Source organism: Chiroxiphia lanceolata, chromosome 6 (assembly GCF_009829145.1).
Source record: "Chiroxiphia lanceolata isolate bChiLan1 chromosome 6, bChiLan1.pri, whole genome shotgun sequence".
In the NCBI taxonomy this organism is placed as follows: domain Eukaryota; kingdom Metazoa; phylum Chordata; class Aves; order Passeriformes; family Pipridae; genus Chiroxiphia; species Chiroxiphia lanceolata.
Genome location: NC_045642.1, coordinates 35,156,422 through 35,180,592, shown reverse-complemented (window position 1 = coordinate 35,180,592; position 24,171 = coordinate 35,156,422). Strand labels below are relative to the sequence as shown.

Here is a 24,171-nt window from a genome sequence, read left to right as displayed (position 1 = left end):
TTTTTGCTATTCCTGATGGCTGTGAAGCAAGAAGTTATGTTACAAATGAAGAAAAAGGTTCCCTTCAGTTCGAGTAAGTTAATGTGGGCATGACAGTTCAGTTGTGCCCCAGGCAGTCTATCTTGGGATAACAGAATATGTTTGATGACCTTCCTTTTTTGATGCAATTCAGTACAATGAAGCAGACACAATGGTGGCTGGCTCCGAATTTGTGTTTACATTTCAAGAAACATACTTGAATGCCAAGTGTTGCAACATCTTTCATGGAAACACCTTTTTCAGCCTTCGACTCTTGTCCCATTTTTCCCAGGTTTGCCATGTATTAGGTAAACATAGTGACTGGAGTATCTGTGTGTTCATAGTTTCCTTGGACTAATTCAATTTGGCCTTTGCTAGAAGAAGTTTGATAACTTACTCTTTAGCACTGAATTTCTCAGTTGAAAGGATACATGTAGAAACTGGCTCCTTAAGCGATATAAATATTTGAGAATATAAAATATCTTGTCTAGTTGTAGTTTCATTCAAGGTGTGTACAAAAAATAAAACATCAGTCATTGCTGTAGTTACTTTTACTTATTGCTCGGTTTGTAACTGAAAAATGGCATGAATTCCTTTCAGTGTTTTCCTTTCAGGGTTGGAAACATGCATGCTATCATAATTATTGTTTATTTGCATTTTTGTAAGCATGGATAGAGATGCTAAGCAGCCCTTAAACCTCAGAAATGGAACAGTGAAGCATTAAAAGAATCAAATACTAAAACAGAGCAAGATGGAAGAATAAGGCAGATTCTTCCTTAAAATTGGTATTTGAAGTATGTACTGTATTTTTTTATTTTACGTTATTAAATACTGAATTGGTTAGAAAGAAATATTCATTAATGCTCCGAGGTGGTATACCTAAAGTCTGTAATCTGAAACTGGAGACACATAAAGTTAGCAAAGCTGTAGGAAGCCTGCTTGACAGACTGGTGGAAACCAAGCAGCTGGGTTACCTGCAGCCTTCTAGCCTGCTGTAGTGCCGGGGCTGGCCAAGTTAAACTGGCAAACAGAGCCAAGACAGATCTTTGGGGAGTTATTTAGTTGAAGAACGGCAAGAAATGAGTAGACAGATGGGAAACAGAGGTGGGGTGGCTGTAGGCGGAACAGAGAAAACGAAAACTAGGATTTTTTTTTTTAATGCAGAAGACTTAACACAGAGAAAAGACAAGAAATTCGAAGCTGAAAGTGGATATTTATCACCTCCTCCACACTAGCAGACCTAGTGATAGTTATTGGATCAGATCTAAGTTTTAATTTTGTCACCATTGTCTTATATAATTGAAACATAATTGTTTAAAATAGTTCTTAGCCTTATTTAGAATTCTGAGTTAAGTATAAAATACCTAAAAGGTCACTTCAGAAATATAGGCCATTGGCCTACTTGCTTGTGCACAGTTCTGTTTGTTATTTCCTTTGACACCCTAGCATTACATTTTTTAAGTAACTTCTATTATTTAAAAAGGTTTTTAATATTGTAGTGCATTGGAAGTGTTCCAGTTTGTATATATGGATGTGGCATTGACCTTTCAGGATTAAATATCTGTTGCAGTTGCAGTGAACTGAGTGAACCAGATGGTTCCTTTAGAACCTGAATTCTTGTGTGTCATAAAACTCTAAGCTAGATTGCACCAATCTTTCTAATCCTTCTGCTGAAATGTTTAGGATTAGAGTGTAAAGCTAAAGTTCTTTAAAGATGGAAGTGAAACTTTTCCCATCTTTTCCCCACTATTATGACTTTAATAGTGTTCTTTCTTTGCCATCTCCAAATTAAATTAGCATATTGTCAGTTCAGGGTTTTTTTGAATGGCTTTTATGCAGAAGTACAATCTGTCAAGAATGGTGGCAGAAAAGCCAAAAGGAAATGCAAAGAAATCATAAGAAATAATACACAAAAATAAGATGCACATGCAGGGGGAGAGTGTGTTGGGGGCTTTGCCTTCTTTAAAAGTTAATTTTATTGACTATATCACAGATTTGTTCAAAAGATAGTCAATAACTTAGAAAACTGTTTGCATTTACCACAATAAGCTTTTGGGATTTGGTTTGATTATTTTTTTTCACTTCTCTTTCTACGGAGAGACAGAGACTTGGTTTATGAGCCAAATAGTTCTGTGAATATCCTCATTTGTGTACTTATAGCTGATATCTAACCACATCACTTACACTTCCAACATGAGCTTTTGTACTCCTGATTTTTTTTGACTGTAGTCCATGGTACCATGAAGTTGTTTTTCCAATTACAAATTTATTGTTCCTCCTGTACTGGCTGTTCATGGAATAGAATGTTACCCAGGAATGACCTATATCTCTTGCTCCTTTTAAGGTCACTTGATGTGACTACCAGAAATTGGCCATAGTTTCATGCTGAGTTCAAGGACAGGTTAAGTGCAATTGAGTTTTCAGCATGGTGGCTGAACCGAAAATTGGAAAGTAGTGAGAAGGAACTTGATATCAAAGGAATTCAGTTTTCTCCTAGTGTGTTCTTATTTTCTATTTGAGTTTTGCTACTGTAATAAAGTGACAATCTCCCAATTTATTTTCTGTATTTTCTTCTTGAAGAAAATGTCCAATTTTCAGGAGCATATAGTGCAGAGGATTCTCATGTTTCCTTTTCAGGACATGAGAAACCAAAGTAAATTTCATTTTCCAACTACTTTCCTGGAGAATGCTGTATTTTTTTGCCCATAGGGTGTATTGATGTATTACTCAGTATTTTTTGGGGTGTATGAGGCTGGGTTACTCTGGGTTAGCTGGGGTTTTTGTGTTTTGTTTTAAACAACAATAACAAGTTTTGTATTGTTTGTAGTAATGCTTATCTCACCAGCCTCTCTGGTTCATCACAGCTCAGTGAATTTGCTAGGATGCTCGTTTAGTGTGCAGTGCTTGTATTAAAGTTTCAAAATATAATTACGTTCATCTATTTCTAATAAATGATTGTGATAGTGAATACACTTCTTAACCAGACCTCTTTTCCTTTTTTTGTCAGCACATGTTTTGTCTTTGTTAGGTATTTCTGATATTTTAACTCTATGGTTCCCACAAGGAGTTTTAGAGGGCCAAATATCACTTGCTCTTAATGGTAATAATTGCCAAATTCCATTTTAAAGGAGGAATTTAAAAATCTGAAGTCATGTTAAGGGTGGAAGCCAGATTAAACTGCTGTTCTTCATTATTGATGTTTCTGTATTTATTGAAGTAGAATAGGGAAAGTGATGAACTGGATTGGAGGGTAGGCTGCATTTATTGATTGTATCCAGAATACCTTTAATATGTCTTGATAGTCTGATTCCTCCTGACTGAGTTGTCCAACTTAATGTAACCAGTCCTTTTTCACAAGAATCTTGGTTAGGAGGGCATCTTGCTACAGCAGAGCTGCAGAATTACACATTTGAAAGCGTTTAGTCTAAGATTAGTGTGTTTGGGTTTTGTTTGTTCTTTTTTCCTTCTTCTTAAGGTGGAGAAAGAATGTATGTGTGCTTCTGTGCATCCTCCCAATACAGTACTTGATCGAATTTACATGCAGGAAATAGTGTCTGAATTGCAAGCTGAAGGTGTGCAGTTATGTGTCTGTTGTTCAGCTCGTTTTTTTTCTTTAGAATAAAATTGTAGCAGATTGATAAAGCTTAATAGTTTATTGTGCATCAATGGTGTTCCCTGGGGCTCAGTATTGGATCCAGTCCTGAGTAATATCTTTATTTATGTTCTGAATGAGGAGATCAAGTTCACTCTCAGTAAGTTCACAGGCAGCACTAAGTTGGGCGGTAGTACGGATTTGCTGGAGGGTAGGAAGGCTCTGCAGAGGGACCTGGACAGGCTGGATCAACTGGCTGAGACCAGTGGTATGAGGTTCAGCCAGGCCAAGTGCTGAGTCCTGCACTTGGGTCACAACAACCGCATGCCCTGCTACAGGCTGGAGGAAGAGTGGCTGGAAAATTGCCCAGCGGGGAAAGGATCTGGGGGTGCTGATTGACACCTGGCTAAACGTGAGCCAGCAGTGTGCCCAGGTCGCCAAAAAAGCCAGTAGCATCCTGGCTTGTATCAGCAATAGTGTGGCCAGCAGGACCAGGGAAGTGATTGTCCCCCTGTACTCGGCACTGGTGAGGCCACACCGTGAGTCCTGCTTCTAGTTCTGGGCCCCTCACTACAAGAAAGACATGGAGGTGCTGGAATGTGTCCAGAAAAGGTCAACAAAGTTGGTGAAGAGTCTAGAGAGTAAGTCCTGTGAGGAGTGCCTGAGGGAGCTGGGATTGTTTAGCCTGGAGAGGAGGGGGCTCAGGAGTGATGTTATCACTCTCTACAACTACCTGAAAGGAGGCTGTGACAAGGTGGATATTGACCTCTTTTCCCAGGCGACTAGTGACAGGACAAGAGGACATAGCTGTGCCAGGAGATCTTCAGGCTGGACATCAGGAGGAATTTCTTCACAGAAGGGGTTGTTAAACATTGGAATGGGCTGCCCAGGGAGGTGGTGGAGTAACCATCCCTGGAGGTGTTCAAGAAACAACTGGACGTGGTGCTCACTGCTATGGTCTAGTTGACAAGGTGGTGTTTGGTCAAAGGCAGGACTCAATGATCTCAGGTCTTTTCCAACCTAAATGATTCTGTGACTTTGTGATCACTTTCAGTTTTTTTAGAATGATGTGTCAATCCAAAAAACTTTTGTTATTAATGTTACCTTCAGTTTTATTCAGACTTGATCTTTTGGAATTGCTTTTCCCTCCACTTCAAGCACATATGAACTCCTTGGAAAAATTTCTGAAATCTCAAAGAAGATCATCTTGGAAAAATTAGAAAGGAAAAAATGTGAACAAAACAAAATCATAGAAAACTTGATGGGAAAAGTGAGGTATCAGATCTGTTTATTTAGTCAGATGTAAATTTGCAGTATTTAAAAGGAATAGGTTTAATATTTATAAATACAAAACCTGTTTTGATGCAGTAAGTTTTTATGCATGAACAAGCTGATTGCAAAGCTGTACGTTGGGAGCTGTTTGTTGCTCCATTTATCATAAAGGAAGCTTGAATTGATAAGGTTAATATTCGTTGTTATAATATAAGTAGTTATGTTGAAGACTCCCTTTCCACCCTTCATGTACAGAAGAGGATGGGGGCTCTGGAGAGCTTTCTCAATTTGTAATTACTTGTGCTGGGTAGGTTTGTGTTCCTCAAGAGCTGGCAGTACCTTACATCAGTGAGTACAGTGTATTTCAGTGCCACATTGTGCCCAGAATATGGCAGATGCTTGCATCAAGTTTAATGCCAGGTTGAAGTGTTTGAATGTCGTGGTGTCTTTGGAAATGGTTCGTTCATTCTTTGTCCAAGTGAGGCTTTTGGCAGGGTTGTTGCTATCTTGTTTGTGATAAAAACGCAGAGCTAGAAGTAGGGCTGTACATAACAAATTTGCATGATAGCTCTTCCTTCAAGTTGAAGTACAGCAACCATGCATGTAAGACCTGTGTGAGTATCCCCTAATGGCTAACTTTGACAAAAGCTATTCTTGTAGTACCATAACAGTTAAAACCAGTGTGTTTTGCTCTGAGGTAGGATTCATTTTGAACAGTTTTCTTAGTTTTCATGATGCTGGAGTGTAGTACGCATAATACCCTGACTCACTGCAGTATGGATTGTTGAGTCATACTGGGCAGAAGACTTCTGGATTGTTCCCTTGCTATTGTATTTCAGAAAGTATTTCTGTCGATTGCTGTTTAGATCTGCTCTTAGAAGTAATATTGTCTTGTGAAGAAAATCAGAAATTCTCTCTGACCAGTGCTTACTGTATTACGAACTCTTTTAGTAGGTAAACATCAGATTAAAATCTTATCCTTTTATAGTACTCCAAGCTGTGTGAGTCAAATCCCGTAAGTTTTCACCATACATCTGACCATTAAAGACTGTACTGTCAAATAATTCTCAGTGTACAGCAGCACATAAGTACTTAACAAAGGAATTGCTAAACTGATTAGAATGCTACAACATCTTGTGTATCATTAGGTAGGTTTTATTGTTGCCTTGACAAAGAAAAAGATAAATAATACAGTCCTGATCTCTAAATATTTTCTGTTTGGGACTTCAATCTGTAAATAATCCTTTTAAAACAAATTAAATAGGAAAAGAACATGTCAGAACTGATGCTTGATTTTTCTAGTGTGTTTTGCCTGTATCCCCCAGTTTATCAATACTGCTGCCCCAGGAGCTCAGACACCAATTAAGTAGCAAGACACACCTATAAAACACAGTAGGGAGGGAATTAATTAATGAACTAATTCTGTCCAATCTTCCTTCACTGCTATAATATCTGAACATTTCAGACTGTAGCAATAAAAACAAGCTCATGATGTCATGTAGGCATATATATGTGCTTCAAGCAAACAATTGCTCTGCATTTACAGCAGGCATTGTTTTTCCTCCAGTCTATTTGCGTTGAGATTTTTACGTAACTTTGGTTTTGTGCTCTGATAATGCATATCCTAACAAGAAGGAAAAAACAACATATGAAGGGTGGGGAGGCTGAGAGAATATAAACTATGCAAAGTTTTGTTGGCCTTGTATCAGGGAGGAGCCTACACGTTTGTCCAAGTTAAAACAATCTCTAGTAACTGTTTAGTTGGAACAACTTCATAGAGAAAGTCTGACACACCCTGTCAGCTGCTCTTCTGTTCATTAGAGCTCAGCAGCACACAGTAACTTTCAGTAGCCTCAGGGAATGACCAAGTTAAAACCACACAAATTCTCCAGCATTAGTGTTTTGAGGAAAACTTCATTTGGGTGAAATTTTTAGGGGCTGGGTCTGAGATAACTTTATAATACTGTGGAACATATTCTTCAGGCAGTGAAATTCCTTAAGTAGTTTTAGCCCCTAATTTAAACAATTATTGGAAAATTAAGCATCTAGTTCTCCTTTCATATTGTCTCCTTAGACTTGTCCACAGAGGACAGGCTCAGCTGGAAGGGAAGCTGCAACATAAACTTCGTGCTGGATGAAATAACTAGTAAATGCTTTTCATGGATAAATATGATATCAGCCCCTGCTGTGTTAGTTTTCCTAAATCTCTGTCTTGTGTCACTCTGTGGAACACAGTAGTAATGGCAAGAGTGGTTTTCTGTGACTCGATCAATGACTTGGAAGAGAACAGAACTGTTAAAAGAATATCCTCTTACTTGTAGCAAGAGAAGTGTTTATAAAATGCATTTAAAGCATTTATACAAAGTATGCTTTTTCTGAGTGAGATGAAAATTGGAAACTGAAATAAACAAAAGCTTTCAACCTCCAGTTATTATATTTGTTCACTCACATTAATGACAGATTCCTAAAGAAAACTTGACTGTTCAAGTGTCTGGGAATATCTAAAGTTGTCTAAAATACTGAGAAGATTTTAGGCAACTGAAGTTTGTTGAATTTACTTAAAAAGGAAAAACAGCTAGGTAGAGAACTCTTCGAAAAGTTCTGGAATTATTTTTCTGTGCTTTTGTTTTGTACTGACATATCATGGTTTCTTTTAAGAATCGTTTTCTGAAGTTCAGCCCATGTAAGTTTAGCATACCAATATACGCAAACCGTCCTTCAGCTGTACCGTCTGAGGGAGTGCTGGTTGTTTGCCCAGCGTTCAGTCTGTAATGAAAGGTATTTGGGAAGCAGAAGAACAAAAATTGTCCTTAACTATGGGGAACGTAAAATTGGAAAGGACTTGGAGAGATCCTTTGAAGTTTGTTAGGAACTGGAAACACTGAGGGTTTGTTCAGTGACATTAGAAAAATTCTAAACTGAAAACCACTGTATATATTGACTGATAAAACCATGAAGTATTAATGTTTTGTTCTTTTTTTTTTTTTAGAATTTTTTTTGGTAGATTTAAATTTAAAAATATGTTTTCCTCTCATCACCTGTTTCCTCCTAGCCCCCAGAGATTAAAAAAAAAGTAAGCAAGCTTGCCTTTGGATATGTTACCTTGAAGTATTGAATCACATAATCATTTAGGTTGGAAAAAAATCTCTTAAGATCCTTGTCAGCTAAACCATAGCACTAAATATAACATCCAGTTGTTTCTTGAACACATCCAGGGAAGTGTTCTGTGATTGATCTGAGTTTGTATTATTTTTAACCAAAGGTGAGGTTTGTTTGCGTTCTAACTAGAACCTGATATAGCCTAATAAAACATTTTTGTGCTCAGGTCAAATAGCTTTTGTCCTGGTCAGGGAGAAGGGTCAGGAGGGGAAGAGCAGAGTGGAAAGAATCAACGCCTGCAGCTACACAAGCTGGTAGAACTACATACTTCTCTTGACTCCAATGATGTATTGAAGCATGATGTTGCTATTTTGCAATATAGGGCTTTCAGTCTATACTGAGATACTGTGAGGACTAAAGCACTTAATCACTAATTTCTCATGGCTGTGGAGGTTTGTGATCCACGTGATGAGAAATCATCATATGGCTAGGCTTCGCGAACGAAGATTTGGGAAGGCACTATCCACACATGATGAGAAATAACATTTCATTAAAGGCTCTAGCAACCTTCTAAATATGACAAAAATGTTCCTTTGTTTAGTCATGTTTCAGTCCTTATGTTACACTAATCAGAGAATGACAGAACAACCCATTGTGGAAGGGGCCTTGACAGATCATCTAGTCCAGCCTTTACTTGTTAAATAATATATTAAAAAAATATAGTGTCTACTGCGTGTCCTTCAGGCAGTCTACTGGAAGGATTCAGAGCAGCAGCCTCAACGGTAGAAATATTGTCAAGAATAGTTTTAACCATTCATTTAGATAGCTAGCACAGTCTCAAAGACTTGAATGACCAGAGGTGTACTACTGCTGTGGACTCAAAGTTTAGTGATATGGAGAAAATCTCCTAAGAATTACTTGTATTTGTGACTTTATACAGCTCTGCTTTGTCTACTGTTAATAACCAGGTTTTCATGCTATTTCAGCTCAGTCTTGGTCACTTTTTTAAAGGATTTCATAAAGACTGTTCTCACCTCTCTGCTTCCCTGTGGACCTGTTCAAACATTCATTCTTTCCATTTGCTCTTTTCTCTCTTTAAAAAACACCTGCATGATTTTGGGGAATCAGCTTGGTGTTGTGGTGGCTTTCCCATTTTTGAATATCTAAAATGTCTTTAAAGGATGGAAAAAGATGTTTGAAATTCCCTCTTTCTGTAAGTAACTCCTATTTTAAAGCAAATCTGTTGTGGACAACTTCTTTTAATCTTCTGATTTGTGGAAGTTTTACTTTGGCAAGGTTTCTGTTTATTACTTCTATTTTTAAAATTTTTCTTTTTCTTTATAGTTAATTAATTGTATTATTCATACATTGGTATTGCTCCTTGGAGAAATTTCAGTCACTAAACATAGTTGTTTCACTTAAAGTTAATTCTTGTTTTAATTTTGCGCACTTCCTTCCTCAATGTGAATATTCACTAGTAACAAGCCATTGTCCACTTGCCGCTATTTCTGCTTAACTCAATTTCCAGCTGTCCAGCTTTATGCAAGAATCTACTCTTTTTTTGAAACAAATAAAACATAACACTATTCCTCCTTTGTCAACCATTACTTATACCAACTTCTTCAGTTCCTAAAGCAGACTGGTAATGTTGCTGATCTCTGTCAACCTCATTTGATTATTCCATTCCCTTTTATCTTCTTGTTCTCTTTAAGGAGTCCACTTGTCTGACTTTTCCATCTTGCAGTCAAGCTCTTTAATTCTCAATATCTCATCTGCTCTTTTGGACCATATTTTTGTTTTGCTTTGTTTTTCTCATTCCCCTTCCTTTTGTTTCTAGAATCCTGCTGCAGTTGTAAACCCAGGCTTCCGCTATGCCATTTCTGTGAAAATTTGATATCCTATCAGTTGGCTTCATTCCAGGCTCAGGAGGAATCTCTTGTAGTGCATAATTCCTATTTCATATTCTCCCTGCACACTTTGTCTGCAGTCCAGTTGGATGTTTTGTTTCTTTTGGGTTTTGTGAACTCCATGCTTTGTTAGTGATTGCCTATTTGGAGATCAAAAGGTATCATTCAGCTGATACTTGATTAAAGCAGTCCTGGCAGTTGCTTGTCAACTCTGTGCAGGAAGCTTCTGCACATAGGAGAAGGGCAGAGAAATTGGATATTTTTGGTTTGTGGAGTTTTTTTGGGTTTTGGGGTTTTTTTCACAGAGCTTGGTTTTAAAACTATTTGGAAAAAGTAAGAAGCTCACAGAAGAGCAAAGAAATAATGGTTACTAGAGCGGTCTTGTAGAACTGTATTTTTGGCTGTGAATGAGTGCTCATTAGGACACGTTTGTGGGAATGGAGCACTGGAAACAACTGTTTTGCATTCTTTTAAGTGTTTGGGATTCAGCTGTATTATTCTGTGTGTGCTAGCTAGCTAACTGTGCTCTGGCTTCCTTTCCACCTGCTGAAGCATATTACTCCTTCCGTCAAGGAGAGCTTTTTGGCTCTACTGTTGTTCAAGCTTCATTTTCTTGTGCATATGAATCTCAGTGGAAAAAGAATTTACAGACTCTTCACTTCTTTTTTTTTCCTCCATAAATATTATCATGTACACATAGAAAATATAGTCTATTACATTGTCCGTGTGTTGAGGCTTCAGTAAACAGCACAGGAGAGACGAATACAAATTTATCTCAACATATACATCTTCATATGTCTTAAAATTAGCCTTTGACCTAGTTCCTCTATTTTTTATAAGTTGTCTTACAGCATTCCTTGCAAAAGAGTGCAGATAAAAATTTAGGAATATGGTGCCTTATTTTTTTCTCATAGAACGCTTTATCTCTGATAGTGTGACATGTTAATAACATAGTTTGTCAAACATCTGTATGTATATAGAAAATAGAATAAAAGATGCAAATTCTTTGAGTGTTATTGTGCTGCCTAAGCAGACAATTCAGTTTAAATCATAACAGGAATTCATCAGTTCAAGGGCTGATATTAAAATTGTTTTCCTAATTATAGAAATGTTTTATTAAAGCATTTTTTTTTTCATTTTGAGCATATTACAGATATCTCAAGGGTTGGATAGAATTGATATTCAACAAATTCTCAAAACTTAAAATAATATATGCACATGCAACTTTGTTAAGCTCTGTCGTGACTGTGTCCTTTTATCTGTCAAAGCAATCTGACTCAGAGTACACAGAATTTCCTAAAATAGGAATAACTTGACTGGCATGTCCTTTATTTTAAGGTGTTATTTTTACTGAACCAGTAGTTTCATAATCTAGTTATCAATATTCTTGAAACAAAGGCAGTTACCACCAAGTTATTAAGTGACTATAAGCTTGCATAAGGGGTAATTAGTACTGTAAAGAAAAGGGGCAGACTGCCCACTTCTAATGTTTTTAGTATAAAACTAAGAATTCTTGTCTAAATTTTCAGGTTCATTCTTTGACACTGATGTGGCTGCAATTTGTGTAGAAATTAGTTTTATCTTACTAAATAGTGAGTACCAAAACGTATGCTACGAGAATTATAATGTAGCTGATTGCAGGATTACCTTTCCAAAGGTGCTTTCTTATTACCCAAAACATTGTCTAGTGCTTTGTCTCATTTTTTAAAGCAAATGGAAACAGGATCTTTTTGAGGTACAGACGACAGGGAGTCTCAGAGGACAATTGACGCCAGACTGTGCAAGCTGTGCTCAGCATGATGTGCAGCCTCCATCACAAGGATGCAACTGTGCAATTCCTCTGCTTGCATCTGCTCTGTGGCCTCATCCTTAAGTGTTGTATCATCAACCACAAGCAAGGGAGGCTCAGAACCTCTGGGGCACGTGTTCATAGATTTTGTATTTTAGCTATTGGTAATCATAGTTACTATTTTGAAATGAAATCTGGATTAAGGGAGTAGCAGGCATAGGTTAATATAGTCACAATGTAAATTAGTATACATCACAAAGAAAATCATTCACTGGAAATGATGGTGGCTGCAGAACATTCAAGATGTGATTAAGGAAGGTGTCAAGATACTATTTCTGGTTATTTCAAATATCATGAGGATCTGCAGGATTTTCTTCACCAGTATAATACAGTATAAAAAGAAAAAACAGCAGAAGTAATAAATTAGCTTGCAGTCCCTTTGGTGTTGACTGTAACGAATTGAACAAGCAGACTGACACATGTAAAAGGAGGTTGATGTACTAAACTGATGTGTATCAATAGATGCAAACCCTGTGTTGATAAGGCCTGGAATCTGGAAGTCATAGTATTTGAGCAGTAAAAGGTGATTTGTGTGAACATCTCTAAAAAATTGGGTGTTCTTTGAAAGTAAGTGCAGTGTGAGATCCTGTGTCAACCCTTTTCATATGTGCACCTTTGGGATTGTTTTGTTACTCTGAAATGCAGAGAATGTTCTAAAATTATTTTGTTGTCTTCCCCCATCTTTTGTGTTTTACCGGTAAATGCTTGATGTACAGTTGATAACTTCTAAAGAATTTAGTGTTGCTTTCTTCCAGATACAGCATGTTAGTTGTTTGGCATGCACTGTGCAAGGAAGTTGGTGAGGTATCAGGAAGCATAACCCAGGCAAGGAAGGGTGGAAATAGAGAAAAGAGCTATAGTTTTTCTGCAACCAGTGTATCCTGCTGACTGACAGACAGTGTAGATGATATATAAAATTGGGTATATGCCACCATATCCAGCTCAACCAAGTTTTACTTTATTTTATATCTGATATACAATGTTGGCATTTGTACAGAACATGGTTAAAATTATGACACAGTCATAACAGGTGTCTGTTGTGCTGTACCTGCTGTTGGACGGTGTTTGAACTTGGTTATTGGTGTTCAACTGGAATGCTAAAAGGAATAATAAATTAGACATTTGTATTTTTGTTCTAGGAAACTTTGACCTCTTTTTCATATTTACATCTTGATGCACTCCAGGAGAACAGAAATTTACATTTTCCGAGTAGTAATTCCTAGTTCCAAGAATACTGGACTACTTCTGCACCCAAACACTTGGTTATTGAGTGTACTTTGATATACTGTCTGGAAAATCATCCTTTGAAAACTGAAAGGTGATTATGCTGTTAGACCCTGCTATTCTGACTCCTATGTGACTATGATTTCAGAACTGTCTGCTTGCAGTTATAGACTGTATGGAAACACTAGAAAACCAAACCCCAAGTCCTAAATTCTGTTATCTGGAACCTCCATCTTTTAAAAAATATTATGTCTCTGGTCCCATAATATTAAATCATTCATCAAGAAGATCACTGTGTAATCTGTAAAACTTCAGTCTACAGAATAGCATTGTCATAATGCAGTAATAAAAATGTAAGTTTTCTTCTTATCATTGTTGTATTTTTTAACTCTACAGGGTCATCTATATGATAATCACTCTTGGCTATATCTTGTCTGTATAACGTATTCCATATTCCATAGGATCTCTGCTGGTAGCATTTCTGTAAGCCTTCAAGATGCAGCTACTTCTTGTGTTATTAAATTCTTTTCATTATGTATTCTTTATAAAAGGATAATTACAAATAGGTTTAGTAACAACGACAAGAGAAACTTACTGTGGTCTGGGGATATGCAACTGCAATTTGTGTAGCCTTGTGAATTATCCTATGTTCAGATTTAAAGTTCATCATCACTAATACACCACGAATCCACTATGAATTTGCTGTATAGTCTCTAAAATTAAATTTAAGGCTGATCTCATACAATGAAAGAATGAATTAGTAGAAGACTGGGATTCCTGTTAAAGCTAACTGATTAGTATACTATACTGGCAAAAAAAAGACTTAAAGTGACTAGTCTGAGAACAATGCTGGTAGGTACAGCATGAAATTCTAATTTGAAAATCATCTATTAAAAAACCTAATTATCTTTAATACTGGATATTAGGATTTCTTGCTTTTTCATGGAAAATCTTATAAACAGAAAAGCTACCCCCCCCGGCACAACACTGCCTATAATACTGTGGATTTTCTAATATCTCAAGACATAACTCCTTCTTAGGCTTGTTCGACACAAAAATTGGTCTGAACTATGTATGTGGAAGGCAAAGGAATTACAGGAACTTTAAGTAGATGTTGAGATAGTTGATTTTCCTTGAACAGCTACAAGCAGGGGTGGAGAGTAACTCAGCCAGGTATGTATCTACTCCAGATACTTGAAATAGCTAATGTTATTCCAGGCCATGGGCTTTTGAATCCATGTCTGTTTGCTGCATTGAGAGAAGTATATGCAATTCTGATAGGTCTTTATCTTTCTCAGTGAAGGAGTATTTGAGTGAGATTTTTGTGGTTTTGAAGAGGACTCCAGGCATTCTTAAGCAGAATTCCTATGTTTATACATGGGATTTCCAGACAAATATGTAGGAAAGAACACACATTGCAGATTCTGAAGTGTGTTAAATAACCTGCAAGTGCACAACCACTGCACACAGTGTACAGGTGTTTTCTCAGGATCCTGGTATGTTGCTCAGACTCACAGTCTTACCAGAGCAACAAATTGTGCAGGGAAACCTGCAAATGTTAAAATGTTCTCATCTTAAGTTTAGGAAAGACTTCCAGGTGGAAAAAGAGGAGGATGTATCTGAGGAAATCTTAACATAGGTCAGGTCTGTTTCTCAGATTTGTTTTATTTTCAGCTTTCTGGAGGCTGACTTGGTTTATAAAGAAAATGCTGAAATAATAGTCTTGTTTGATTATGTTAAAATAATTGATCTGCAGTAGATGACAGATACTTAGGTAGAATTTTTTAAAAGTATACTCATATATTGTATGTTAGGATTTAGAAACCCAGAGAAATTGTGGATGCCTCATCCCTGGAAGTGGTCAAGACCAGGTTGGATGGGGCTTTGAGCAAGGGGGATGAAGCTAGATGATATTTATGGTCTCTTCCAATCCAAACCATTTTAAGTAACCTAAGTGAGAATCAGGAGGGATTATTGTGTTTTGATTTGATTTTCCAGATTTAAGCTTCCTGTCTTCTTACCCCAATTTGTAATCAAATGCATCTAATGGATCCCCTTTAGGCATATATGAAATACAGTCTCTTAAGCAGCTTCGTAACACCATGTGTTCCCATTCCTATCCTATTCCAGCACTATCCCTAGTAATGACCCAGAGAACTTGCCACGGTATTAATATAGGTACATTGGATGAGTTTAGTAATATATCCAGTGGTGTTTATTGTTCTGATGCTTATAAGCTTTTAATTATTTATTTCATTTTGTCATCTTTTGTATGGTTATAACCAAGTCCTAACTGGCAGTGCTGCCATTGGAAGGTGTACTTTAGTGCTCTATTGTCAGTGTTTTTGTTAAGGAGAGCAGTTTCTGACTAACCTAGCAGCAAAAGATAGATTAGATGTTACATGTGAAGAAAAATCACATGCTATTTATTTTTATGATAGCACATTGTTGTTACATTGTTTGGTGAATTGGAAAGTGGATAGAGTCCTAGGGCAATAAGGGTTACTCTGCAATTGCATTTGTAAAAATGAAGAAACTGAGTTGCTTGGTGATAGCTCAAACTTAAGTATTTGCTGAAAGAAAGAGGCCCCTTTTTTAATCTCATATATTAAGCTGTTATGATTTCAGATTAAGTCACTGGTTAAAATATTTAAATTAATTAAATGCCATAGGATAGAATTCAAATCATACATACTATCTTGAAAAGTATAATAGTAAACACAGGTCAAAACCTGTTTTAAACTAGTCAGTAAATCTCTTTTCTTCATGTGACTTACTGTGGTCTAGCTTTTGACATCTTCATGGCTTCTTTCTCAAGCTGCTGAATTTTGGTTGTTTTAACTTTTTCTTTCTTGAAATAGTTTGAAGCAAGCATTAAATCAACAGGTAGACCATAGCTTGAACCAGAATTTACAAAACATAAGATTAAAAGAAAGCCTGCTCACTAAATTGAGATTTAACTGATATTTAATCAGCTCTTATCCGGTGTAGTGGGAGACTGACACAGTCCAAGTCATGAAAGATTAGAAACTAGTTCAGTAATGTACTGGGGGACGTGTTGGAATGAAAAAAACAAACAAAACAAAGCAGAAACAAAACCTGCACAAAATAAAAATAAGTAACACAGGTCTGAAAGGAGTCTGCAAAGCAAGTCTTTCAGCATAAGTCTTTACTTTTATTGTTTTGGTGGCTGTTTAGGGAGTTGCCATTCTCTCCCTCTCCATTGGCACTCCAATGACCATATTACTGACCTAGGTCAGGAACTGATTCAACTGGAAAATATTTTTCTATTCCTGTGTTCTTTTTCATCCTGCTCACTTTGCAATCTGGTTCTATCTGACTCTGAAAGCCACAGCATGGGAAATAATGAAAGCCAAGGCAATGGAAGGAGGCAGCTGACAGCAGTACCTGATTTATGCCATAGAGGTACCAAACTTCTACCCGTGCTCTCTGCTCTCTCTGCACTGCCATTCTGGTCTGGTGCTTGTACAGATCCTGAACAAAGATTCCATGCATTTGTACATAACTATATTTAAGCTTATGGACACCAAATGAGGTCTTCATAAGCAAGTTAGGCATTTATTAAAAGTAAAATAAAAATATTGTGTGTAAATAATCAAAACAGGAACAAAGTGAAATTCACAAGGCTGAGGTAATATGCAAGGGTTTTCCTAAGCACCAGCTACTGGTATTACACAAATACTGGAGCAGTAATTTGCATAGACTCCCCTTGATGAATTGGTTATATATACTAAGATATACATGCAGAAGTGACACAGCACCCATTATATGAAGCATTTACTGCCACCACCTATGACTCTTAGAACGCTTCCATCAACGCTCTCTCTGTACAATCCTAAACATCCACTGGTCAGATTATGTGACTAATGCGTCTGTTCTAGAACAGGCAGCAGTCACACGTATTGAGACCATGTTACTGAGAACACAGCTGCAATGGGCAGGGCACGTCTCCCTAAGATCTTGCTTTATGGTGAACTTGCCACCAGCTGCTGCAAGAGAGGACCCACGAAGAGAAGATTCAAGGACTCCCTGAAAAAACATCTCAGCCTTGGCCATATTGATCATCATAACTGGTCTACTCTGGCCTCCAATCAGGAGGTCTGGAGACACATTGTCTTTAATGCTGCCGCTTCCTTTGAGAACGCACGCAGGATCACTCTCGAGGAGAAAAGACAACACAGAAAGAATCGTGTCTTGCCGATACCACCTAAAGAGTCTTTCTGCTGTGCCTTTTGCAACTGGACTTGTCTATCTCGTATTGGCCTTTTTAGCCACCACCGCGCTTGTAAAAAACGTGGGTAGAGCCCTTCCCAAATCTTCGTTCGTGAAGCCTAGCCATGACATGAAGCAGATGTTAGCAAGCGGTACAGCATTCTCAGCAACAGAGTTGCAGTTCACAACCCAATTAACTGTTCTGGCTCAGTCTCCCAAGCCTCAAAGATTGCTAGTCCATTGTAAAGATGGTGTCTGACTTCAGGCATTTATTCCTACTAGATTTATGTGAAATACGCGATTTATTTCCTCAGAGTGCTGTTTTTTATTTACCATTTATTGAAGACTTGTTACTTTTCAGCATTGTAGATAGTCCCAAATCTTCATTTTTATATTTATTGCAATTAACAAAATATTTTATTTATTGCAAAAACAGTTGTATAATATATCCATCTTTCTCCGAAGTGTTGATTCTGATTGGCACCATTAGGTGAGTTGGGGAGAATGTATGGAGTTATTTTTCTTGTCATGTTCTAATCCTTGTGGGTATACTGTGGTTGGATATAAGTGAAGGACTGCTTCCTTCTAAAGCAGAAGTATTGCATCAGATAGCATCCTTTTTCCTGGGTTTTTACGGAAGTATGATGCTAATGTGTGTGTGTTCCCATGGGTAGGAAGGTACAGAGATGACCTTTCTGCAAGGTCTTTTTGAAATGAAATTTTAAAAATGTCCGGATAATTTGACCAACACAGAAGGGTGGAAATGTTTCTGCCCCTTTTTAAAATAACTTCTTAAATGCCTGATGTGTGTGGGTGTTGTAGCTGTGAAACATCACTTGGCTTATGATGCCTTTCAGCTCTCCTTAAGATAAATTGGTGTGGTTTAATTATTTGCTTTAAAGTTATCTGATCTTAGTTATTTTCTTGCAGTCTTGCTGATCATATTCAATGCCTGCTAATCTGGGAATGATCTGACCTGACTTGGCACAGAAAATACAACTGAAGCCAATGTCCCTTTAAAGTATAATTAAAATCGAGAGACCTTCCTATTCCCATGATATTGTACAGTAATCTTTGAGCATTTTTAAGCTATTGAGATGCTTCTTTAAGCAGTCTGTTCACCAGTACTGTACTTTTTGTGCATAATGCTGTTGAGTTGGACTATGGAGAGCAAGACATTAAGATAAAAACCTTTGAATGGGATACGGCTGCTCTGCTCCCTCCCCCTGTAATTTTAGTCCTTGCATCCTTTCAATCCGCATGCCTTTACTTTCTTTCCCTTATATTGTAGATTCTACAGCTATTCTGGATCACATTCAACCTCTTATGTTGGCAGTCTTTGCAATTATACCACATTCAGTAAATCTCTGACAAGACTAAATTGACTTCTAAAGAGCCTTTTGAAGGCCTCATTACCATCATTTTCTGTCCTGACATGCTAATAGGGACACACCCCTGCACTTCTAGCAGTGCCAAATAATTAAGTACTTGAATACCTGCCCCTATGCCATCTAAATTTTCTGGGGTAGTGCTCATTTCTTTTAGTTTCAAATACAGTATTCTTTACAGCTGTGATAGAGTAAGTCTGTGGAAACCAAGAACTGGAATGCAGATGTGCTTGCTTAAGAACTGTTAAACCAGCTGATGCAGCAATGTACTGCTTGTACATAGCTCTCTCTAGCAGACAAAAACTTTTTTAGGTTGCTAGGTAATCTTGTGGATTTAAGATTTTAGTTCAGGTAAAAGCAAACCGTTCTGGTATTCTCAAGCTTGGGAAAAGGACAGAACAGAAGAGTTCAGTGAGTGTCTCTCGCTGGTGCCATGGGAGATTTTGCAGCAAACGTTATGAATAGCTCTTGCAGTAGTTAGGCAGATCAAAGGATAGGTACTAATTACTGTGTTTCAGTGGTTCCCAGTATCCCATATATTGTGTCATGAACAGAGACTTAAGCTTCGAAAGACAAGTTGTTGCTTCTTGAAAAGCGAGTGATAGAAAAAGTGCCAGGTAGGGGAGAACTCAAAATAGGAATGCTGTAATGGTTTTTAAGCGTAATTTTAACATTAACTCTTTTGATTTCTCAAATGATCATGTGAAAAGATGGAACAGGGAATTAAACCCCTTAAAGCGAGGGATTCTATCTTGATCTTTTCTTTATATATTTTGGGGTGAAGCCAAATAATTTTAGTTTAAGTAGAGCATCTTACCTAGCAGCAGAATGCTGTTCTGAGCAAACAAAAACTGAAATGGATATGTTTGCAACAGGTCACTAAATGGGAATAACTACTAGATGGAAAAGGTAATGGAAATGGACAACTATCTTAGAATCATAGAATAGAATCATAGAATCAGCTGGGTTGGAAGGGACCTCCGAGATCATTAAGTCCAACCCTGTGAAACAATGCAAGGTTTCTCATTAGAAGAATTAGACTGTAAGGTTGGGTGGTGGATTTTTTTTTCTTCCTTCCCCCTCCCTCTCCCTTTCAGGTGCTGTGTCTAACTGCTACTATTAATTTGTACTCACATAATTAAGCTATTGAATACTGGTAACTTCTTTAAACTTGTGTTTCTAGGAAATTTCTCTTAAATTTCAATCCAAAGCAACTTACATAATGTGACATCTTTCTTGCTACTTTTTTCTATTTTTATTTTTTACAAAGTCTTGGGAAATGGAAATTTCCAACTGATTTTCCAGCTTTGAGGGGGAGGCACGGTCAGAGCGAAGAAATTATCGTAGCTGTTGACAATATGCTGTTATTGTAAATTCTTTGAAGTTGTGAAAGCAAATCTTTATAGTGTGAAGCAAACCCAATGTGGTTTTTTTTTAAGTACCTAGATTTTTGCATTTTGATTTCAAACACTTCTTCTATTTTGCTTTTGTTTCCATCTTATAACTCTAATCTGAAATTTTACTTTATTTACTCATCAAGGTTTTATTATGCAAAACAAAGGTTTATTGAGTAGGGTTTGTCTTTCAGGGACTGAATTGTGAAATATTTTTTTTTTTTCTGCTTCTGTGGAAAAATAGTTAATTTTTTCCCCCTCTGTAATGGAAATTCTTTAGCAACAATTCTGTTTAACTTTTTTAATTTCAAAGGAATTCAATAAATACTGAGTTTTCTAGAACAAAAAAGGTATGGAAGTACACTACTTTCTTGGTGGGTAGAGGACAGAGATAGAAGCCAGCTATAGATGTACCACATTTGACTTGTTTTGAATTACCTTTATCTCCCTAAAATGTGTGCTTCTCTGAAAGAAACAAAACATTAAAATGGTTAATTGTTAGAGCATTTTTGTACAAAAATTGATTCCTAGCACTGGAGAACCAGCTGCAAAATGTAAATCCTAATTATAAAACCAGGTCTTAATGCAATTTAGTGATTTCTTTCAGTCTGAACAAATCAGTTATTAATTATTGAAGCAGGACAGAGTTTGACCCTGCATGGCTGAAGTGGACCTCAATTTATACAAAAAACCAAAACCTATTAGCTTTAGGCCATGTGTATAAGACAGTGGCTTGGAGTTCTTTTTCTCCTGAAACCTTAGGCAGAGAGGTGAAGCTCTGATCCAATTATCTCTTGATACCTGGATGTGGCTGGCTGTGAAATGGTGTGGAAGAGAACCATTAAGGGAGAATAGATTGTGACAAAGCTCCTTGTCTGTTCTCCTTTTATCTTGACTTAAAAAGATTGTCATACCCCTGTCGCAGTGCTCTGGTAGGAAAGTGAAGTGTTACAGGTCTGAACTATGCAGAGAGTAGTGGCATGTAATAGAAATGTGCAGTTTAGTTAAGCATCAAGAAATAGTGATATATGGGCAGCAGTCCTGAATCTCCCATCCCCTCTTCCTTAAACTGTGTAGAACTGAGCCCAGTAAAGTAAATAACCTTTGATTTGAAATGAGACTTCCACTTGCTTATACCATTATGCTTTAGATTTCCACAGTGTCCTTTTCACTGCTCAGCACTTTCCTTTAGCCACCTTAAGTCCATCTTTGTCAGATGATGGTAGTTTCATCTTCTCTCCATTTTGTATTTCTTTCCTTTTTAGTATTAGATAATATATTTTGTTGAAACGGTCAGTGATTCCTTTTAAAATTAATGATAGCACAGTCTTTACAAACCTTTTGATTTGTTTATTGGGTTTAGTATTTCTGGGTTTGCTTCTAAACTTGAAGGTTTTGAGTGGAGTTATATGGATTTGTTGCTGTGGTACCAATAAGGAATTGTTCACAAAAGATTCACCAGTATAGCTAGCTTCTGAGCTAGAAGCTACTGGTCTCTGTAGCTTCTACTATAAGGGTTTAATATGTTGAAGACTTTTGGCAAACTTTGAAATAATTTTATTTCGCAAAGCATAAAGGTTTAAGGAAACTGAAAAAGCTATGGAGTTATTATTGCCACTACTGTAGTTCAAGTTCAAGACTATTCTGATCATGTCTTAAAAAACAAATTTTAAGTATAGTTTCAAGCCCTTGAGAAGCACATTGATACATTAAACTAAGCAATTTACTGTAAGTATAACAGATTTTCTTGTTTGCTGCACCATTTAACTGGTTTTGTCAATGAGTATTTATGGAGGACTCTGACAGGATAATTACAAGATAGCCCTCAGACTAGGCAACAGACAAGCCAGTGCTCACAGTGATTCTTGGCTGTAAACTGTGCAGTAGGAAGAAGCTATTAACAGCCAATTTGAAAGCAATGAGGCTTAGAATAATAGATTATTTTAATACTGTGTATTAGAGGACAGAAAAATCAAACAAATGCTCTACTATACATAAAACATCAGATGAGATAGAGGAACTTTTCTTTCAGGTTGGGAATTTTCTGCTTTAGGGGTATGTAAAGCAGAGAATAGGAAAGAAACTACAAGAAGTCATAGCCAACCAACTAAAAAAAAATTGTTTAGAAAGACAACTACAAATACAAAAATGCATGTAAGTTGCATAGTAATAAATTTCATACAAGAAAAATAGTACTTGTTTTGTATATGATGAAATTCCAGTTGTTATCTCCAGGTGTTTGGAGATTCTTCTGTTTCTTGATATGAGTTTAATTTTGAATGGAGAGACGTGAAAGAATGGGTAATTTAGTAGAAATACAGTAGGGTTTTTTTCTTAATTCTTTTTAACTCCCCCACTTTAAAGTGCTTGCAGTTTTTACAGAGTGGTCAGGACAGTAAAAATGACTGACGTAAATGTTAAGAATATAGAATTTCTTTCTGTTCTGTTTTTCACATAGTGTGCTACAGGAGACCAAACTTAGCTAAGATAGTATTCAAACCCTAATATGCTGATCTGTTTCAAACCAGGTGTTAGTATGCATTCCCTGTCCATAAAACTTAACTGAGGGGACCTGAGTCATCAACTTAGTTGGCCCTGTGTAGGGATGATTAATAACCCTTCCAAAGGCCAAGTCAGTTCATACAACATGAATGCTGATGTCTTCTTATGTAGCTCTTGAGGTGTATACTTCACTAATTATCTCCTAGTTCCATCTGCCAACCTCTAAATAAACCAAGGTCTTGCATTTTAGTCTATATATTGGAAATGTTGAAAATAGTGGCTAATTTCTTGCCCTGTAAAGGAGGAGAAAGACTTTTGCAATTGCATCATGTTGGAAAAGGGACAATGTCACTTTTTGGTTTTAATGGTTTTAATCTTTCAGAAAAAATGACCTATCAGTAAAATCTGCTAGCCAATACCAAAATCATCTTTGACAGTTAAAGAAATGCAGGGTATAGCATTTGGATGCTACTGAATTTATTGTAAATTGAACAGTCATCACTGATATATAGTATAAACATAACTTTTGGAAGTTCTGACTTCATTTTTTTAATTGGTTCTTTGGATTTCTGTTTAACTTACGGTATCAATGAGATATTTGCTTTTTTTTTTTGTCTTTCGTTCATTGGGAGCTTTGTGACTTGATAATTGGTCCTTGGTAGAGTGAAATTGGAATGTACATTTACATACAATAATACAATATAGTAACTTCTATTGTTGTGATTTCCAGATGGACAAAATTAGTTCAGCCTATACAGTCTTGTTAAATAACACTTCAGTATTGACCTGGAACACAAAATGGAACTTTAAAATGTTTCCAAATTGAAATCTATTTTCTCTTTTGTCTTCATATCACATTTCAGCTGTACCTTTAGGTCTGGCTTCTTAATGTTTGACTTAATGTGTCAAAAATTCTTTCACAGCCTTTGGGTGTGTTAGTTTTCCTTCTCTGCTCTGTATCCATTTTGGTAGGATCACAGGATCACAGTGTTTAGAAGGCTTTGGCAAGCATCTGTTAACCTGAAAAGTAGTTCCATTACAAGCCAAGCTAAAGAGGAGAAAAGAATTGTGGATTGTTGTTTGCTTTGGTTTTTTTGGTTGGTTGTTTTGGTTTTTTGAGGTTTTGGGGATTTTTATTTCCTTTTGCAGAAAGTACAAAGGGGAGCAACATAGGGACCAGTACTATGTAAAATAACAAAAGTATAAGAGGCTTTTTTTAAAATCTTTTTAGGTGATCTTTGTACTTTAGCCAGCAAGCTATTTCCTCTGTTCTGTTTTTCTTTGGAAACAGTTGTCTCCTCAGTCAGGTCAAACACAGGCACATCCCAGCTGAATTATTAACAATCTGCAGAGGAGCAAAAAGTGAATTCTGTCAGATGTAAAATGTAAAAATATTACTGTGAAACATATTCACGTTACGTGGCTTCTAGGGTTGTTCCTGTTTGATAAAAATGTAAAGGAAATCATGATCTTAATGTTTAGTAAAGATAATGCTAGTGATCATTCAATTACTGGAAACAGTTGTTTCCAATTATATCTAATAACATGTCTCTAAGGTGACAAAGAAATAATAATGTGTAAAGAAATAAGGTTGAGTCTCTTGCTTTTTCTGCTCTAAATTCAGGAAGAAAACTCCTTTTGTAACACAGGTAGTATAGACTAGTTTTCAGAGTAATTTTCAGAGGAAAAACTT

At 36.8% G+C, this 24,171-nt stretch overlaps 1 protein-coding gene across 1 annotated transcript in view; it reads left to right on the top strand.

Moving 5' to 3' along the window:
- The window catches only part of STXBP6 (syntaxin binding protein 6), a 99,454-nt gene that overhangs the window by 34,996 nt on the left and 40,287 nt on the right, over positions 1 to 24,171 (top strand). The window lies entirely within an intron of this gene.